Source organism: Ranitomeya variabilis, chromosome 2, assembly GCF_051348905.1.
Source record: "Ranitomeya variabilis isolate aRanVar5 chromosome 2, aRanVar5.hap1, whole genome shotgun sequence".
NCBI classification, from domain to species: domain Eukaryota; kingdom Metazoa; phylum Chordata; class Amphibia; order Anura; family Dendrobatidae; genus Ranitomeya; species Ranitomeya variabilis.
The window spans coordinates 768,399,959-768,412,288 of NC_135233.1; the positions used below are offsets into that span (position 1 = coordinate 768,399,959).

Sequence of the window (12,330 nt, forward strand, 5' to 3'; positions counted from 1 at the left end):
AAAAGCATTTCTTGTCTTGCTATGCTGACCTCTTCTGAGCTTGTAGATATCGAACCCGTTGGTTAGAGGAATGCCTGGAACTTACAAATATAATATTTCTGCTACCAGATTACCATTCTGTTGAAGCTTTAGGTAATTTAATTATTCAGTAGCCTCAATATATAACAAAAATGTTTTCAGCCTTTATGTGACAGCCCACTACAAAAAAGGGAAACCTTCTGTATTAGATGCAACATTTCTGAAAATGCTGTTGATTTTTAGCACAATTTAGTACCTGCAGTCATGTCCGCTTGTTATGGTTTATAAATATGCTATTGATCTGGAATTAATTTCTTCAACACCCATGTCAATATCCTGCTGACAAAACACCATAAATTTGCTTACAGGCACAATTCTGTTTCATCAATGTAACAAGAACCTTACATCCTAAATATATGCTTATAATGATTCTAATAATCAAGTGACATTTCCATGGCAACAGTATCTATGCACATGTACAGAACATCTCACCATACAAATTCAATATTGTGGGGATATTAAGAGGAAATAACATATTTCTGCAGTAGAGCACCAGTCTAGAAGCCACCTTCCCTATTCACTTCAGTGAGAAGGGAAATGTCACCAAGAGAGCTTTATTCACCTTCTGTAGATCCAAACCCTTGTGAAAATTCTGATAGCATTGCATATGCAAGGGTATATAGGCCTCCCACCTTCTTATTTGTCATCAATATGATCAGTTCATTGATCATTGATTCCTTTGATTTAGACAACACTTTTTCATATGTAGACGTCAGCTCCCAACTCTGTGCTCTTGAGAAGTGGTCCATCCCGTGATTTATATGAGCATTGTAAAATAATTAAAGAGAACCTGTCAGCACGATGTTATAATGTACAGTAAAGTAAAGACATGGCAGTAATGGTGCTATAACAGATTACATTGATATCTTTGGCTAAGAAATCCACTTTGTGTTTCTTCTTTAATCAACATGAGAAGCTGGTACGGACTGGGGCTGAAATTCAGTCCTGGCATTTGAAATCACACAGGCCCATGTTGTCCCCATCCCCATGGACCAGATGGGATATATTACTAATATTACCCTGGATGGAGGAAAGGAAGATTTTCTACAAGACCAATATTTCTAATAATACCCATGGCCTGCTGGGGTAAGTGACTGAGTCAGTGACTTTGTGCTCCGTCACAACTGTTAACAGTATGGGGGTCTTGAGAACGCCAATTCTGTTAACAGCGTAGCAGACTAGGCAGCCCATGACCAGGCAGGCCCTTCCAGTATTTGCCAGAATTGCTAAATGGCCAGTCCGGCCCTGATGAGAAGTGTTCTGCTAATTAGATTTTGGTGCACTGGGGCTGGACTGTACACGGGGTCTTCTCCTCCCTGTTAGTCTCTGGCCTCTGGTCTGTGCATGACCTGGCTGTGTGAAATCTCAGCAGTGACCTGTCATTCACAGACTGGAGGCGAACGAAGGAGCCGGGGAATCACAAACATGGTGGAGAAGACCTAATTAGTAGAAAATTTCAAATGCTGAATACATAAGAACAACAAAGTGGATTTCTTTACCAAAGGCATCAATGTAATCAGTATTACAGTGCCATTACAGCCAGGTATTTACTTTGCATTACAAAATTATGCTGAAAGGCTCTCTTTCAAAGTTTTGTATCCGGTATTTAAAGTAATCACCTAACCATGAGGTTGGTGTAAATCTGCTCATCAACAAATGTCCGACATCTGGAAACCCCACAAACAGATTCGCTGCAATTTGTGCAAACTTGTGTATATTATAGCAGAAATGTCCTCCAGTCTACCACTGAAATACATTTTCTGACACAGGCAGCAGAAAAATGTCAGCAGGTTATTGCTACTTGATCTGACAGCAGCCTGATGTAGGCATTGCGAAGCTGAATCCAATGATGTATCACTTAGATTACTGTGTGCAACCGTTCTCACACAATCAGTTTTTAGATTTAACAATGAAGAAAAGCTGAGGAACCTTCCCCCGACCTCACCAGGCTCTGTATATACAATATCTATAGACAATGAGCTGCTTATCACAGGAAGGGACGTGTTGGACCAGGGCTCACAGACCAGCCAGTCACAGCAATGATAAAGTAATGGTGCTAAAACAATCATTGTCAGAAAACAAAACCACAGAGCTTGATATGAAAGACATCACTGAAATCTATGTTTTAACCCCTACCTTATGATGTCTTAAGATTACATAGCAAAAAACTGTGGACAAATTGCCTTTAAGAAATGCTTACCTCTTCTTGAATTTGGCACATCCTATTTCAGCAGATTCTTCATCAAGACTGGTGTGAAAAATGCCATTCTTATTAATTCCCAGCGCCTCATACATGTCAGATATTTCTGTCATCATGCACATACCTTCTAGAGCAGGTTGGAAAGACCCCCTAATCGGTAATGCTTTCAGAAATTAATTACTTTCCTTAATTGCCACAAGTTCTCTCTATAGGATGTCCACAAATCATGACCTGTTGCGTGGCCTTTAGGCCTGGAATTGAAAAACACTGTTCTAGGGGATTAATGTACAGAGGTATGACTTAAGGAACAAACTATTGTTTGTTTATTACTCTAGAGACGCAAGTCTGTATAGAAACTGTAGAGGCAAACAAATATCTATGTATTTTTTAATAGACACAGGTTGCAAAGTTGTTTGTCATTTTATAGACATTAGAACACTTTAGAAAAGGTGGAATAGTCTTTAAGTTTCACACTATGTAGTGCAATCTGCCGGTAATGTAAAGGAATGCTAAATAACGAAGCCTGCGGAGTAGTGGGGAAAGGCTGTCTCTGCGCAGCACAGTATTGCTGTGTCAGGAGGTGAGCGGCGAGCCAGAGCTAAGGGCTGGAATTAGTGCTGTGAATTCCATCTCAAGCCTTGCTTGCAGTGTGCGAGCCTAATCGCTGTCACCAGGGGAAGCTAGTCTTTGTGCTGTGGGTGTTAACTGCTGTCTCTCATAACAAAGAATGAGTCACTGGAGCTTCTAATCTGATAGTGAGACGTGTTTGTGTGAAGTCATTCTTTCCAATGAGCACTTGCATTTTTCGCCCCCACAGCTTTGCTTTCACCTGCTATGCAGTTAAATATTGATGCCATTTACTGTTGTCTGATGAGACACTTAACAGTTTTCCCCATGCCGTGGATGGAGATGATGGAGATATTCTCTTTATCGGTGAAGTGAAAGTCAATATTGTATCCCTTCAATCCAAGAAATGTCTGAGGTAGACAACGCTGAGGTTTGTGATGAGAGCTTCTTGGTGAAGTGCGTTCCATCCCCAGAAAACAGCGTAAACTTGAGAAGTCTACCAGCACACGGAGTAGATTCGTTCTCCGCAAATTTTGCTGAGAATTTTATAGCAGATCAGTTGAAACATCCTCATGTATTTATTATTTCATTTGACTCACTTTTATAGCACCATTAATTCCACAGTGGATTTACAGACATCATCACTATAAATTCCCTATCAGTATGTCTTTGGCGTGTGGGAGCAAACTGGAGAACCTAGAAGAAACCTACGCAACACGGGGAGAACATACAGACTGCTTGGAGATGTTGTCCTTGGTGGGAGATGAACCCAAGATCCCAGCTCTGCAAAGCAACAGTGCTAGCCACTGAGCCACCATGCTGCCCACATGTATAACATGTATTTTTCTGCAAATCTGTCCTCTGATTAAACTATTCTGCTTTCAGGTGGGAGAAATCCACAGAAAGCATTGGCATATTACAGATTTGAAAATCCGCAATGAATATCCTGATGCATTATATTGCAGAGCTTCACTTAGGATTATCATTAGCCATATAGTCTGTAAGTGTTAGCTCAGGTATCTTTATAATATACCCCTTTACCTACTTTGATGTTTTCAGTCCCTCTGATAGACCTTACTATGGATTTACATTTATTTTACTGATGGTCTTCTATCTTAATACATTCAGTAGTTTTCCTTATTAACACTTGCGCATCAGAATAGTCCAATTTAAAATATGAGTTCTTATTACGGTACTTGCATTGGGAGTCCACATGTCAATGATCAGTACTGCAAACTAGGGTACATAAACCATAAAGGCCGTTCATGCAGCATTACAAAGGGCACGGCTTTCAGACACAAATGTGGGAGAAACAGTCAGAAATTTATGCCGCCCTACTCTCTTGCAATGGATGAGAAGGCGGCGGGAGCCGCAAGCTGTTTGCCCTTCTGTCCTGAAATGAGTAAGTGTGATGGTATGAACTATAACTATCATGGGGTACTTTTTCTGTGTTTGCTGTGACACCCCCGTATGCAACAGGGCTAATAGTGTATTTGTGTACCCATCAGAACCGTGGCCTAATCACAAAAGTATATTACTGGGAAATAATAGTGTCGGATAGAGATTCATCAACAGCAAATTATCAATGAGTATTAGATGGCAAGCAGGATTTATTTTTGTATATTTTTCTTGGTGAAAAGACAATCGTAAGCAAGGATGTATTTCATATATGATAGATTTTACATTAACTGTCTATACAGCCAATGTTATTCAAAGCTGATTTATTTTAACTCCTTAACAATCGCCGATACGCCTTTTAATGGCGGCAGTTAAGGGTACATATTCCTCAGCGCCGCTTTCTAACGACGCTGAGAAATAAGTGTATAGCGCTCCCCAACGTCTGAAAATCTCAGGGGTCTCGGCAACCGAGGGTAGCTGAGATCCCGGAAAACATGATTCAGGTTGGTTTTTACCATCCCCAGTCACTTGATCGCTGTTATTCAGTGAATAACGGCGATCACAAAAAAAGGAAGTCAGATTTTCCATTCATTTCTCTCTCCTCTAAATTATGATCTAGCATACCAGAGGAGAGAGAAATTGGGTCCCCTGAGCCCCCTCCCACCCCCAGTACCTCCGCCATCCATGGATTCTCCTGCTCCGTCCACCAGTCCTACACGTCATCTTCATGGAAGAAAATGGCAGGCACATGCACAGTGTTCCCGCTGAGATTTGCCGCCAGTACCCGTCAACAATAGGAGATTTTTCCTATTGATTCATTTTGATCACTGTGATAGACCCTATCACAGTGATAAAAAAAAAAATAGTAAATCAATTCTTTGCAGTTAGGCTTTGGGTTAGAAGTAGGGGTAGGGTTGGGGCTAGGGTTAGAGTTGTATTGGGGTTACGGTTGTGTTGGGGTTACGGTTTTGTTGAGGTTATGGTTGTGATGTTAGGTTTAGGGTTGTGTTGGGGTTGCGATTAAGGTTGTATTGGGGTTATGGTTGTGGTTAGGATTGGGATTAAAGTTAGTAGTGTGTTGGGGTTAGGGCTGTGTTAGGATTGGAGTTAGAATTGGATGCTTCCACTGTTTAGGCAGATCAGGGGGTCTCCAAACGCAATATGGTGCCCGCCATCGATTCCAGACAATTTTGCTTTCAAAAAGTCAATCAGTGGTCCCTCCCTTCTGAGCCCTGTCATGCACCCAAACAGTGGCTTTCCCCCACATACGGGGTATCGGTGTACTTAGGAGAAAAAGCACAACAAATTTTGTGGTCCATTTTCTTCTTAGGCTGGTTTCACATTTGCGTTTTTTGCCGCTGCGTTTTAGCGCAAAAAAAGCATGCGTTTTTTTCCTATATTTAACATTAAAAACGCATGCTTTTTTTTGTATGCGTTTTGCCACGTTTGACGACGCATGCGTCGTTTCTATGCTTGCGTTTTGTTGCAGAAATGCAACATGTAGTAATTTCTAGAGGCGTTTTTTTGCCGCAAAAAAATGCATGCCTTTTTTTGCGGCAAAAAACGTATTGCTGTCTATGTAAACCCATGCGTTTTTAAGCACATGCGTTTGGTTGCGTTTTAAACGCATGCGTTTCAATAGAAAAAAACAAGAATACACACTGATAAGCCACCCCCCACCATCAAGGTGATAAAGGGATCCAAACCCTACCCCTAACCCTAGGGATCCTAACCCTAACCCTAGGGATCCTAACCCTAACCCAAGGGATCCTAACCCTACCCCTAACCCCAACCCTAGCTATTTCTATTTATAGTGGGTTTTCTAGATGATTTTGATGATTGGCAGCTGTCACACACTTCTCAGCATGCGTTTCAAAAACGCAAACGCATGAAAAAACGCATGTAAACTCGTCAAAACGCCGCGTTTTTTTTTACCGCATGAGAAAACGCATGCGTCTAAAAAACGCAGCGTTTGCACGCGTTTACATGCGTTTTTTTCACCACCTGCGTTTGCGTTTTAAACGCTGCGTTTTAAATGCAAATGTGAAACTAGCCTATACCCTTGTAAAAATAAAAAAGTTTTGGGTCTAATGTACATTTTTTTTTTTTTTTTTTTTAAAGATAAATGTTAATTTTTTCCTTCCACATTGCTTTAATTCTCGTGAAGCATCTGAAAGGTTAATATACTTCTTGAATGTGGTTTTGCGCACCTTGAGGGGTGAAGTTTTTAGAATGGTTTCACTTTTGGGTATTTTCCGTCATATTGACCCCCAAAGTCCTTCAAATGTGAGGTGGTCCCTAAAAAAATGGTTTTGTAAATTTTGTTGAAAAAATAAAAAATCACTGGTCAACTTTTAAACCTTATAAGGTCCCAGCATAAAAAAAATAGTTTTCCAAATTGTGCTGATGTAAAGTCGACATGCCGGAAATGTTATTTAATAACTATTTTTTGTGACAAAACGCTCTGATTTAAGGGAATAAAAATTAAAAGTTGGAAAATTTCCAAAATGTTTGCCAAATTTCCATTTTGTCAAACGCTGACAGCGGCATTTAACCGGCGCTTCCGGCCGCGCGGCCGGAATTGATCGCATCGCCGACCCCGTCACATGATCGGGGGTCGGCAATGCGTCAGAATGGTAACCATAGAGGTCCTTGAGACCTCTATGGTTACTGATGCCGGCCTGCTGTGAGCGCCCCGCTGTGGTCGGCACTCATAGCAAGCCTGCAATTCAGCTACATAGCAGCGATCTGATGATCGCTGCTATGTAGTAGAGCCGATCGAGTGGTGCCAGCTTCTAGCCTCCCATGGAGGCTATTGAAGCATGGCAAAAGTAAAAAAAAAAATGTTTTAAAAAATATGAAAAAAATAAAAAAAATATAAAAGTTTAAATCACCCCCCCTTTCACCCCATTCAAAATAAAACAATAGAAAAAAATCAAACCTACACATATTTGGTATCGCCGCGTTCAGAATCGCCCGATCTATCAATAAAAAAAAAGGATTAACCTGATCGCTAAACGGCGTAGCGAGAAAAAAATTTGAAACACCAGAATTACTTTTTTTTGGTCTCCACGACATTGCATTAAAATGTAATAACGGGCGATCAAAAGAACGTATCTGCACCAAAATGGTATAATTAAAAATGCCAGCTCGGCACGCAAAAAATAAGCCATCACCTGACCCCAGATCACGAAAAATGGAGACGCTACGGGTAACGGAAAATTGCGCATTTTTTTTTTTTTTTTTTTTTTTTTTATTAGCAAAGTTTGTTGTTTTTTTTTACCACTTAGTTAAAACGTAACCTAGACATCTTTGGTATTTATGAACTCGTAATGACCTGGAGAATCAAAATAGCAGGTTACTTTTAGCATTTAGTGAACTTAGCTAAAAAGCCAAACAAAAAAACAAGTGTGGGATTGCACTTTTTTTGCAATTTCACCGCACTTGGAATTTTTTTCCTGTTTTCCGCACACGACATGCTAAAACCAATGATGTCATTGAAAAGTGCAACTTGTCCCGCAAAAAACAAGCCCTCACATGGCCATATTGACGGAAAAATAAAAAGTTATGGCTCTGGGAAGGAGGGGAGCGAAAAACAAAAACTGAAAAGGGCAAGGTCGTGAAGGGGTTAATGTAGTGTGAGTTGTTATTTCATAAAACACTATTACAAGAATCATGGTGATTGTGTTTTTTACTAGTATAACATGCTTAGATTGGATGAAAACTACTAAGAGTTATTCTGGACTGTTTGATGTGCTGTTAAAAAAAATCTAATTTGATGTTCCAAATTCTGCAGCAAATCTTCCATCACGATTTGCGTACACTGCATCTACACAAAAGTCGCGTGTGGACTTATACTTATGGTACATTCCCATAGTCCATATGTTCAGCGGATGTTTGCTGCAAAATTGCAGCTCTATATAATAGTTGCAGCAAAGTGGCTGAGAATTAATGAAATCTCTTTCGTATACGGAGGACAAATTACAGATGGCTGTTGTGTCTAATGCCCAGTTCTGTCATTTTCAACTGCTGTCACGTGTCCTGAGCCTCTACTATCTATCCTCACATGCCAAACACCTTTCTCTCTATCCACCTGTTACAGCCTGAACTTTGGTTCATTTTATTTACACAGTGGGAAAAAAAGAAGCTCTGACCGAAGGAACCCATCCACTTCACCTGCCCACTGACCTGTCCACTTCATCTGCCAGGTTCACCTGGTTTTGTATTCACCACTGACATTGGCAGAATAATGTCTCTGAGATGTACTTGGTTTGCGCAGACTGTACAGTTCCTGGCAGATATAGCACACATTCCCTTGGTTGCCAACCTGCATAAAGGCCGCAATACACAATAGGCTAACATCAGCCAAGCCCACCAATATTAGTGGGCTCGAGAGATTCTCAATCTGTAAGGGGCGTCCCGACTCTTCCTCAACAGATGATGTCAGGAGAAATAATGACATGACGTTCAGTTTGGCACTGCAGATCCTTTCTCTCTTTCCGACATAAGCGGCCACCAGATGAATCTAATAATGGCATTCTCATAGAGAGCCAGGAGCACGCGACATGGGGAGTGCTCCTGTGCATGGAGGAGTCAGTAGAGAGCTGCTGGCCAGTCAGTCGACCAAACCATTGCTTGGCCACCAGATACCTATTATGTATGGGGCCCTTTAGGGAAATGTAATATCGCTGTATCAGAATCTCATGTAACCCCCTTCCTTATTGCTTTTCTTCGCTGTCATGTTCATAGGGAGCCACGTGGAGCGCTTTTCAGTAAGGTACACCACTTACTTTATTAGCCAGGGTTAGCACTATGTACTCTAGTCATTGGAAGATAATTGACTGCCGAGTTCATCTTTATTAGGGCAGTTATAACTAGCGTGATAACACGGCTTTGAAGTTGGTGTCATACTACACGTCTTATCAGCCCATTATCCGGAGGTATTTTATTTGTTTCTATAGCTGTGTTCAGGTCACAGTCCATATAATAGAACACCGCATGATAGATTAGCGATTATAGATTGCCAATGTGATTTGAGAAACATTTTGCTTTTTTCTTTTGTTTCATTGTACTACAGTTTATGTCCGGATTAATAGATTTACCGTGTAAACCATACTTTTACTTTTTTGCTGTACTAAATAGATGTATGGAAACAATACATTTATTACACACTTGACCCAAATGAATTTGATCAGGCTTATTATCATTAACATAAAATTAAAACATTCTGTAAAATAATACTTTGAAACACAGACTATTTAAAGAGAATTTTAGATGCTGATTCTTTTCTTGACCGAGCTTTAAAGGGAACCTGTCACCCGAAAAAATGCTAATAACCTGCTGATATGGGGTTAATCTGCAGGTTAATAGCGTTACTAAGCTGCCCAGCACCTGCAGTCAGCGTCGGACTGGGGTGTCTGGGGCCCACCAGAGGAATAGACTCTAGGGGCCCACCCTACAGCTATATGCAAATATCTGTCATTATAGTGGAGCATCGGCTGTAAAACACCGGCGGCTGCTGCACATCTACCGTGTGCCCCAATAACTGTGAGGTATAATTACGGTAGTTTACATTAATGGGGTTCTTGGTTAAAACAAGTTATCACTGATCCATGGGCTCCACAGGATAGGTGATCGCTTAGATCCGACCATTAGAAACTGCACCGATCGGAAGAATGGGGAAGTTTTATCCCTGACAGGACACTTTTATCACTATTTTAAAATGCAGCGGCAGGTGGGATTTCTGACCACAGCTCCATTCATTCTCTTTGGGGCTTCCAGAAAAAAACAAGTGCAGCCACTGAGGGAATGAATGGATCAGTGATCTAGTCGGACATGCCACTCCAGTCTAATGGGGATAAAAAGTTCCACATTTTGCTGAATGGGTCCAAGCAGTCAGACACCCACCAATCAATACGTTATCACTTATCCTGTGGAGAGGTGATTACTTTTTTTCCACAGGAAACCCCCTGTAAGTGCATCTCCGCCGCTGTGTACAAAGCATTAAAACTCTAAAGGTACCGTTACACTAAACGACTTGCCAACGATCACGACCAGCGATACAACCTGGCCGTGATCGTTGGTAAGTCGTTGTGTGGTCGCTGGGGAGCTGTCACACAGACCGCTCTCTCCAGCGACCAACGATCAGGGGAAGGACTTTGGCATCGTTGAAACTGTCACCGCTGTGCTCTTGCTCTACTTTACGGTCGGCACTGACAGTCAGTGCAGGGAAGCTGACGGCGTGGGACGTGGAATGCGAGTATGTAGTGTTTGTTTTTTTAACTTTTACAATGGTAACCAGGATAAATATCGGGTTACTAAGCGCGGCCCTGCGCTTAGTAACCCGATGTTTACCCTGGTTACAAGCGAACACATCGCTGGATCGGTGTCACACACACCGATCCAGCGATGTCAGCGGGTGATCAGCGACGAAATAAAGTTCTGATCATTCCCCAGCGACCAACGATCTCCCAGCAGGGGCCTGATCGTTGGTCGCTGTCACACATAACGAGATCGTTAGCGGGATTGTTGCTACGTCACCAAAAGGGTGACGTTGCAACGATATCGTTAACGATATCGTTATGTGTGAAGGTACCTTAATGGAAATAAAGAATCTTCTCCTAATTAATATCAGAGAGAACAAATGACCGCCATACACAACACAATCCACTATACCAAGACCAATAATACCACATACAGGAAGAAATACCACCACCCCATGACCAGACCACATAGTGACCGAATAATACTACATACAAGAGACAAATACCACCGCACCATGTCAAGACCACATATTACCACCACTTGGTAACCAAATAGCACATACAAGGGACAAATACCACAACACCATTTCCAGACCACATATTACCACCATATAGTGACTGAATACTACAATACTGATCAGAAATAAAAAAAAAAAAAACACAATACTATCACCATAAGTGGCAGTATTCACAGGAGATCTGTACTTAGTATGCAGTGTCTGTGTACAGGTAATACAGTGATCACTGGTGATATTATACACATGAGCTCTGTATATAATGTATAGGTAATACAGTGATCACTGGTGACATTGTACACAGGACCTCTGTATATAGTATACAGTGTATAGTGTCAGTGCATAGGTAACACTGACTCACCAGTGACGTCTCTAGGTGAAGTCCTTCATCTTTCATCCAGCACAGACCGCCATCATTTCTTCCAGCCAGGACTCGTTTCTGCAGGAAATAACACAGTTATCTCGAGCTCTGCTTGCAGAACACATTACTTAATTTTTCACAACTTCTACATTACACCACATGAAGAAAAAAAGGCGATATAGTGTCACTTTGCACAGTAACAGGACCGCCCCCCTCCCCCATTTAAAACAGTATACTCAAAAAAAATAAATAAATACATCACTGCAGTAATAATATCCCTTAATTAGCCCCTATGGTAATAATATTCCCCACCCTGGCCCCGTGTGTCTCATTCCTGGCTCCAGCCATATGTTCTCGCATCCTGCCCTCATGAGTATAAATTCTACACCATATGATCTCCCCATCCTGCCCCATCTGTCTCCATCATATCCTCCTGCCCGATGATCCAATCCTGCCCCATGTCTTTCATTCTGCCCCGTGTCTCCAATCATGCCCCGTATCTACATTCTGCCCATGCCTCCAGTCCTGCCCCCGGTGTGTCCAGCAATCTGCCCCAGTATGTCCAGCATATTGCCCCAGTGTGTCCAGCAATCTGCCCCAGTGTGTCCAGCATATTACCCCCAGTGTGTCCAGCAATCTGCCCCAGTATGTCCAGCATTGCCCCAGTGTGTCCAGCATTCTGCCCCAGTATGTCCAGCATTGCCCCAGTGTGTCCAGCATTCTGCCCCAGTATGTCCAGCATTGCCCCAGTGTGTCCAGCATTGCCCCAGTGTCCAGCAATCTGCCCCAGTATGTCCAGCATTGCCCCAGTGTGTCCAGCAATCTGCCCCAGTGTCCAGCATTGCCCCAGTGTGTCCAGCAATCTGCCCCAGTGTCCAGCATTGCCCCAGTGTGTCCAGCAATCTGCCCCAGTGTCCAGCATTGCCCCAGTGTGTCCAGCAATCTGCC

General features: G+C 42.1%; 1 protein-coding gene across 2 annotated transcripts in view; it reads left to right on the forward strand.

The window, feature by feature from the left end:
• The window catches only part of BACH2 (BACH transcriptional regulator 2), a 397,444-nt gene that overhangs the window by 173,870 nt on the left and 211,244 nt on the right, over positions 1–12,330 (forward strand). The gene's annotated exons all lie outside the window — the stretch shown is intronic.